This window comes from Chrysochloris asiatica, unplaced genomic scaffold, assembly GCF_000296735.1.
Source record: "Chrysochloris asiatica unplaced genomic scaffold, ChrAsi1.0 scaffold00041, whole genome shotgun sequence".
In the NCBI taxonomy this organism is placed as follows: domain Eukaryota; kingdom Metazoa; phylum Chordata; class Mammalia; order Afrosoricida; family Chrysochloridae; genus Chrysochloris; species Chrysochloris asiatica.
Genome location: NW_006408559.1, coordinates 766,850 through 775,796, shown reverse-complemented (window position 1 = coordinate 775,796; position 8,947 = coordinate 766,850).

Below are 8,947 nucleotides of genomic sequence, written 5' to 3'. Positions count from 1 at the left end.
TGTTGTTGTTGTTGTCAAGTGCCGTCGAGTCGATTCTGACCCATAGCAACCCTGTGTAGGGTTTCCAAGGAGCAGCTGGTGAGCTTGAATCACTGACCTTGCAGTTCAAATGACTTTGCAGTCTGATGCATTAGCCCACAGCGCCACACCAGGACTCCAGTGACCCTGTTGTTAAGTGCCGTCTAGTCGGTTCCAACCCATAGCGACACTTTATAGGGTTTCTGAGGAGCAGCTGGTGAGCTTGACCTGCTGACCTTGCAGTTCAAATGGCTTTGCAGTCTGATGCATTAACCCACAGTGCCACACAAGACCCTAGCCCCTGCCCCTGGAGTGGTCAAACTTCATGATCCAGCCAGCTGCCCAGGGACACAGCTGTGTTTTGCCCTTTGTAGGTAAATTCCCTTGTCCTCAAACCATCTCCTTTATTCTCTTTATGTAATAAAGTAATGCCACTTGGAATGTTCTGGTGTTTTGTTTTGTTTTTGATCTCTCAGCACCTATGTACTCAGAAGGCTTTTCCCTTCTGGGCCTGAAACCCAGCATGTGGCCTTCATCTGCATGAGAAAAGTAAAAAGTTCAATTAAGAGCAAGTCAGGGTCAGACTGGCAGCAGGTGTAAAAGTTGTACAAGCAAGTAGCGCTTTCTCCCAAATTGGTCATCTCTTCATTTTTTAATTCAACAAAGGCTGTGTGTGTGTGTGGGATGGGGGGGAAGCTCATCCAGTGGTCATGATGGTGATGAAGCCACAGCTAGTGAAAGCAACCCCCCCCCCCTTTATTTAATATGAACGTAAAAACCTGGAAGCTGCAGCAGGCAGAAATAGCTCTTTTGTGCAAGTAAAAGACCATTGTTGTTAAGTGCCTGGACAGTTTCCAGTCTTAGCCTTTATTCACATCTCCCTGTAGATTGTTGTTGCTGCTGTTAAGTGCTGTCCAGTTGGTTCCAATTGATCCCGTCTAGGGTTTCCGAGATGCGGCTGGTGACTAGTATGTGAATGAAGGAAAACAACCCTCTACCTCCTGTGAAAAACTCATCATTTCTACTGAAGTAAAGAAAAAAATGTGCCTGCTGATGACAGTACATCTGGAGTGGTCAGCTCAACTGGAAACAGACAGAGCAATTAAATTCCTTGGACCCCAAGATTCCTATCAATGCACCTTCCCCTCTCCCCTTGGGAGATCAGAGTCTTTAGACTCTGCCCTCTGTTAAGTGCCATTGAGTCAATTCTGAGTCGTATGGATCCTGTATAGCATTTCTGAGGAGCAGCTCGTGGGTGTGAACCACTGATGTTGCAGTAAGCATTCTAGTGCTATCCTATAGCGCCACACCAGGACTCCACCCTGCTTGCCCTGCCACAGCCCCATCTCATGGTAATTAATTTCTCTGTGGGCTAGGCAGCATGAGCCCACCTTTGAAGGTAACAATGATCGAATGTTTGTGCTTCATATCCTAGGAGCTTCCACCCTAGAAGTAAAATAGAGAAGATGGCACAGGTCCAGGCAGAGCTTTGTTCTACTATAAGGCTGCCATGAGTTAGAGAGTCAGAGCCAACTTGATGGCAACGACCACCCATGATAGGAGCTCTGGTAGTGTAGTGGTTATGAATCGGGCTGTGAACTGCAAGATCAGCAGTTCGAAACTACCAGCCGTTCCGCGGGAAAAAGATGAGGCGTTCTGCTCCAGTAAAGATTTACAGCCTTGGAAACCCTGTACAGGGTTGCTAAGAGTCAGAACCGACTTCATGGCACACAGCCACCACCACCACCCATGATAACCTGGGACAAGCCATTGTTGTTGTTGTTAAGTGCCATCAAGTCGGTTCCGACCCATAGCGACCCTGTACAGGGTTTCCGAGGGTGTAAATCTTTACGGGAGTAGAAAGCCTCATCTTTCTCCCGCGGAGCGGCTGGTAGTTTCGAACTGCTGACCTTAAGGTTTGCAGCCCAATTTGTAACCACTACGCTACCAGAGCTCCTTGGGGACAAGCCATTGGATGTTCATAATTCAAGAATGTGGCATTTCAGAGAACAACAAAGATCTGAGAGTAGACCTTGGAGGAAACTAAACTTGCAGAAAACCGACTCCAAGAAATTCACTGTAAGTGGAGATTGGAACAAGCTTTGGTCCTGGAACCTGACAACTGCCAGAGTGACCAGTATGGTGGAGGGAAAGGACACTCCGGATTGAAGTAGTTTTCCTCCCCCCTGCATCCCTGATGGTGTCCCTGCTTTGTATCGGGTCAGGCTGGGTGTTGGAAGGGAAGCAGACGCAGTGGCAAGTGTTGTTGCTGTTAAGTGCCGTTGAGTCAGTTCTGACCCATAGCAACCCAGTATAGGGTTTCCAAGGAGCAGCTGGTGAGCTTGAACCGCCAACCTTGCAGTTCAGATGACTTTGCAGTCTGGCGCATTAACCCACAGCGCCACATGGGAAGAGGTAAATACCCCCTCATTCCTCCTCTACCCCATGCACAGTCTTATCTCCTTCTTTTCTTTTGCAATCCCCTCTCCTCTGCAGATTACTCCCAGGTTCCAGTGAGCCAGCTGCAGTGGTCACAATAATACTGATAATACTTATTAAAGCTGATATAATGTAAGAGTATAGCTCATGGGACCTTTGGGAAAGACCTCAGTCAGCACTTCGCTTGGTAGGTTAACAAGCTTTAGTGAAACGATCAGGAAGCCTTAGTCTACCACAAACGCCTTACTTTTTGTACTAAAGATGTTGACAGTCACTCCATTAAGTGGGACCCAGCTTTCCTCTGGCACTAGAAAGGCTAAAAGGCTAAATGATGCAAATGGAGCATCCTTGGGTCTGCCTCTCCCTTCCAGGGCTTTTCTGAACTCAGGGAAGGATGTGCCCAGAACAATTCTACACCTTTACATACCCATGGGTTCCTAGACTAGTGTTCTTCCTCATGTATGATGCTATTTTAATCATCAATAATGAATTCTTGTTCTCTTTTACTCCATAATTTTGCTTTGCCCACAGGGCTATTGGCAGGAATAAATTAAACATTTTTAATTTTAATGGGAGGAATATATTAAAATAAAAATAATTATAATTGAGCAGCTACTCTAACAAATTCTAGGCACTTAGTATTTTATAAGTACTATTTCCAAAATCTCCCACTCGTCTGTCAGTTTGTCCTACTGTGGTGGTTTGCATGCTACTGTGATTCTGGAAGCTATGCCATGGGCATTTTAAATACCATCAGGGTCACCCATGGTGGACAAGTTTCAGCTGAGCTTTCAGGCAAAGACAGACTAGGAAGAAGAAGAGACAGACTACTTCCAAATATTTAGTCACTGAAAACCTTATGAATAGCAGCGGAACACTGTCAGCACCAGAATATTAAATATTGAAATATGAAGAGCACCAAAATATTGTCAGATGTAGTGCCAGAAGATGAGCCCCTTAGGCTGGAAGGCACTCAAACTACAACTTGGCAAGAGCTGCCTCCTCAAAGTAGAGTTGACTGTGATGATGCAAATGGAGTAAAGCCTTCGGGACCTTCATTTGCTGATGGGGCACAACTCAAAATGAAGAGAAACAGCTGTAAACATCTATTAATAATCAGCATATGGAATGTACAAAGTATAAATCTAGGAAAATTGGAAATTGCAAAAAAATTCAATGGAACACATAAACATTGATATCCTGGGCATTAGTGAGCTGAAATGGACTGGTATTGGCCATTTTGAATATTACAATCACGTGGTTTACTATGTTGGGATGACAAATAGAAGAGGAATGGCATCACATTCATCATCAAAAAGAACATGTCAAGACCTGTCTTCAAGTACAACACTGTCTATGACAGGATAATATCCATACACCTACAAGGAAGACTAGTTAATACCACTATTATTCAAATTTACGCACCAACCACTAAAACCAGTGAGGATGAAATAGAAGAATTCTACCAACTTCTTCAGCCTGAAATTGATCAAGCATGCAATCATGTGTATTGATAATTACTAGCAATTGGAATGCAAAGGTTGGAAACAAAGAGGAAAGATCAGTAGTTGGAAAATATGGCTTTGGTGATAGAAATGATAGAATTTTGCAATATCAATGACTTCTTCATTGCAAATACCTTTTTTAAAACAACATAAAAGGACTTCACCAGATGGAATACACAAAAATCAATTTGACTACATCTGTGGAAAGAGATGATGGAAGAGCTCCATATTATTCAGCCCAAATAAGGCTAGGGGCAGACTGTAGAACAGACCATCAATTGCTTGTATGCAAGTTCAGGCTGAAGCTGAAGGAAATTAAAACAAATCCACAAGAGCCAAAATACGACCTTGAACACATCCCAACTGAATTTACGATCATCTGCAGAACAGATTTGATGTATTCGACACTAAAGACCGAAGACCAGAAGAGTTGTGGGATGACATCAAGAACATTATACAGGAAGAAAGCAAAAGGAGACAAGAAAAAAGAAAAAGACCTAAATGGATGCCAGAAGAGACTCTAAAACTTGCTCTCCAGTGCGGAGATGCTAAAGCAAATGAAAGAAATGAGGTAAAAGATTTGAATAGAAAATTTCAAAGGGCAGCTCAAGAAGACAAAATCAAATATTATAATGAAATGTGCAAAGACCTGGAGTTAGAAAACCAGAATGGAAGAACACACTCAGCATTTCTCAAGCTGAGGGAATTGAAGAAAACATTCAAGCCTTGGCTTGAAATATTGAAGGCTTCTATGGGCAAAATATTGAATGATGCAGAAAACATCAAAAGCAGATGGAAGGAACACACAGAGTCACTATATCAAAAAGGAATGGCCGATGTTCAACCATTTCAAGAGCCAATGATACTGAAGGAAGAAGTCCAAGGTTCATTAAAGGCATTGGCAAAGAATAAGGCTCTGGGAATTGATGGAATACAAATTGAAACCTTTCAACAACCTGATGCAGCACTGGAGGCACTCACTCATCCATGCCAAGTGACTGGAAGAGATCCATATTTATGACCATTCCAAAGAGAGGTGACCCAATGGAATGTGGAAATCATCGGATAATATCATTAATATCACTTGAAAGTAAAATGTTCGTAAGATAATTTATAAAGATAAGAATACAAAAATGGCTGCAACCATACATTGACAGAAAACTTCCAAAGGTTCAAGCCAGATTCAGAAGAGGACATGGAACAAGGGATATCATTACTGATGCCAGATGGATCTTGGCTAAAAGCAGAGAATACCAGAAAGATATTTACCTGTGCTTTATTGACTATGCAAAGACTTTCGATTGTGTGGATCATGACAAGCTATGTACAACATTGCAGAGAATGAGAATTCCAAAACACTTAATTGTGCTCATGAGGAACCTGTACATAGACCAAAAGGCAGTTGTCTGAACAGAACAAGGGAACACCAAATGGTTTAAAGTTAGGAAAGGTATGTGCCAGGGTTGCATTCTTTTACCATACTTACTCAGTCTGTATGTTGAGCAAATTATCCGAGAAACTGGATTATATGAAGAAAAACGTAGCATCAGGATCGGAGGAAGACTCATTAGCAACCTGCAATATGTGGATGATACAGCCTTTCTTGCTGAAAGCAAAGAGGACTTAAAATACTTGCTGATGAAGATCAAAGACCACAGCATTCAGTGTAGGTTGCACCTCAATGTAAAGAAAACAAAAATCCTCACCACTGAACCAATAAACAACATCTATATAAATGGAGAAAAGATTAAAGTTGTCAAAGACTTCATTTTGCTCGGATCAACCAACAACACTCATGGAAGCAGCAGTCAAGAAATCATTAGGCAAATTTGTTACACAAGACCTCTTTAAAGTGTTCAAGAGCCAAGATGTCTGTTTGAGGACTAAGGTGCACCTGGTCCAAGCCATGGTATTTTCAGTAACCTCATATACATGTGTAAGTTGCACAGGGAATAAGGAAGACTGTAGAAGAATTGATGTATTTGAGTTATGTATGGTATTGGAGGAGAATATTAAAAGTACCATGGACTGCCGAAAGAACAAACCAATCCGTGTTGGAAGAAGTACAGCCAGAATGCTCACTGGAAGCCAGGATGGCCAAACTTCGTTTCTCATACTTTGGACATATTATCAGGAGGAACCAGTCCTTGGAGAAGTATGTCATGTTTGGCAAAGTGGAGGGTCGGAGAAAAAGAGGAAGACCCCCAATGAGATGGACTGGCATAGTGGCAGCAGCAATGGACTCAAATGTAGCAATGTCTGTGAGGTTGGTGTAGGATCGAGCAGTGTTTCGGTCTGTTGTGCATAGAGTTGGTACTGAGCATAGAGTCGGTATCAACTTGATGGCCCCTAACAACAACAACATTTCCAACGCTAGTAACATCATCACCTGTGAGAATTATAGTTGTATAGTTATTGTAGTTTTGGAATTTGTCCAAGGTCAGGACATGCTGATTAAAGACTCTAAAGTTCACATTTGTTTACTTTGTTACTATATTATATAAAAGATTGCATCAGTCGGCACAAATTAGGTTGTGCTGCAATAAATAACAAATGACCCCAAAATCTTAATGGCTTATAATAATGTAATTTAACTTCATCTCCACACATGCTACATTACCCACATGTATCACAGGGGAGCGGGGGACTCTGCTTCACAGTGTCCCGGGACTCAGGTCTAAAACTAACACTTAAAACTGGAGGGTGTAAAGCTAGCACTTAAATACCCTGGCACATGTGAATTCAACTGATACACATAGCTTTTATTAACAACTCACTAGCCAGACTATTACATGATTTTTCCAAACCACAAGGGGGCAGGAAGTGAACTCCTACCAAACCACAGAGAACAGAAAGCATACAGTGAGTAGAATTCAAATCTGCCATGCGTATCTGGCATAGGGCTTAGCACTTAGATGCTTAATAAATGCTATTTCACACCCCCTGCCTTTTCACAGCTATGAACGATCAGCTTATGGTGAAATCATTCTTTTTGAGCCAAGAGACAGGCATTGCTGAACGGGCCCTTCATTTTGTCCTCTGTGAAGTACTGTCTTCACTGGACCATAGGAAGCTAGTAGAGGTCCACATCTGAATCTACTTATTCCTGGGCCTGGGTCTCCACCGCTTGGTGCCTGACTAAATATCTAGGGGTCTCCCTCAGCCACACTTAAAGGCTGTGTTGTAGCTGATGGATGACATTCACATGCAGGTCACATGACACTTCCCATGGGCATCCTCAATGGGCTTAGTGCTACAGGCAACCCTGTCTGCTGGCTGTAACTCCACCACTTTTCCTTCTATAGAAGATGGCCTCAGAAGACCAGAGAGTGACAGAGGCATATGCAGGGATGCACTGAGTCTGCTATAATTGATAAACAAGCCATCAATCATCTGAGAACTTCAGTGTTTGTTATTAATAGCAAATTGCCTATGACACACCTCATAAATGCTCCAGGCACGCAGTGTGTCAGGCCACCGCATAGAAGAAATGCTGGTCAAGATGCTGCCAGAGAAACTGGTTGTGAAATGAAAAGTCGTGCCAATTAACTGGTGGCTTGTGGACAGGGTGCCAAAGAATTGATTGGAGAGAACATTTTGTCCACACTGACTGAATAGGCCAGTGGTCTTGGCATTGTGTGGACCCAGCCTGGGAATGAAGACTATGAGCTGACATCAAGTACCAGATACCAGGAACACTAGAAAGAATCTCCCCAGATCTTTCTCGAGTTACAGATGAGGAAACCAGGGGCAACCAGGTTAAAAGATTTGCTTCAGGACACACAGCACAATTGTTGACTATTGTTTCCGAAAAGAGGTAATGTGGGCACATCTTCACCAACAGCATTTTTAACATTTTCTGGGGCGATTTCAGAATCAAGAGGCCCACTGAATGGCATTGCATACTTTCTAAAAGTAGACAAGAATTTGAGAAACACCCTATGGTGCAATTGCTCATTGCTTAAACTTGCTGCTGACTCATTTGCCCTCCTCTACTTCTTTACCAACACCGGACTGGGCATCCTCACTTACGCTGGCTCTCTTCCCCAGCTTGTCCTGGCCTCCCCCAAGCCAGGAAACAGGATGTGGTGATGTCATCTTCATGCGTCCTCATTGGGTGGTGGGCGGGCCTTGGGGGAAGTCTTGGTGGGATGCCCTTAGCACACATCTGGGTCTCCTGTCCTCCAATTGAAGGTAGTGGTTACGAATCGGGCTGCGAACCTTAAGGTCAGCGGTTCAAACTACCAGCCGCTCCGCGGGAGAAAGATGAGGCTTTCTACTCCCGTAAGGATTTACACCCTCGGAAACCCTGTACAGGGTCGCTATGGGTCGGAACCGACTCGACGGCACTTAACAACAACAACAACAACACCTGGGCCCACAAGGGCAGACTTCAGGGCCTGCAGGAGTCCGGGGAACAAGGTAGTCCAGGGCTTAGGGCTTCATCTTTTTAAGAGAATAATGCCTCTACAAACAAACAAATCTGTTAGCCTTACTGAAAGTGTTAGGTGAAAAAGTCCCGTCCAAAAATAGTCCTTGGGTCAGGGCCCTCTGTACTGTGAATTTTACGTTTTCATTCACTTCAGCTTCCTGTCCCTTGAAGTGTCTTTGAGACTGGCAGTTTTATGATGGTTCCTTTCTTCTACTTGCGTTTTCATGGCCAGTCTCATCTCCCCTGTTCAGAGACCTTGAAGTGCTTCAGGGCCTGTGAGGGAAGGAACTGCAGACCAGATCTGTATGGTCCTGTGCTGAAGGACAAGGACAGTGACAAAGATCTAGGCCCTTCAATGTTAATTCCCAGTCTAGGATTTGGACAGCTGTCCCAACTCCGCAGGCCAGATGTAGGAGACAGCCCTTGGCATGGACAGAAAGCTCTTAGGCTCTGGACCAAAAAATCAGCCCTTTACCCCAGATGAAGCACATGAGCCTATCCCTCCCTCACACAACACACCTCTTTCCCTCTCTCATGGGAGAGAAGTGTTTGG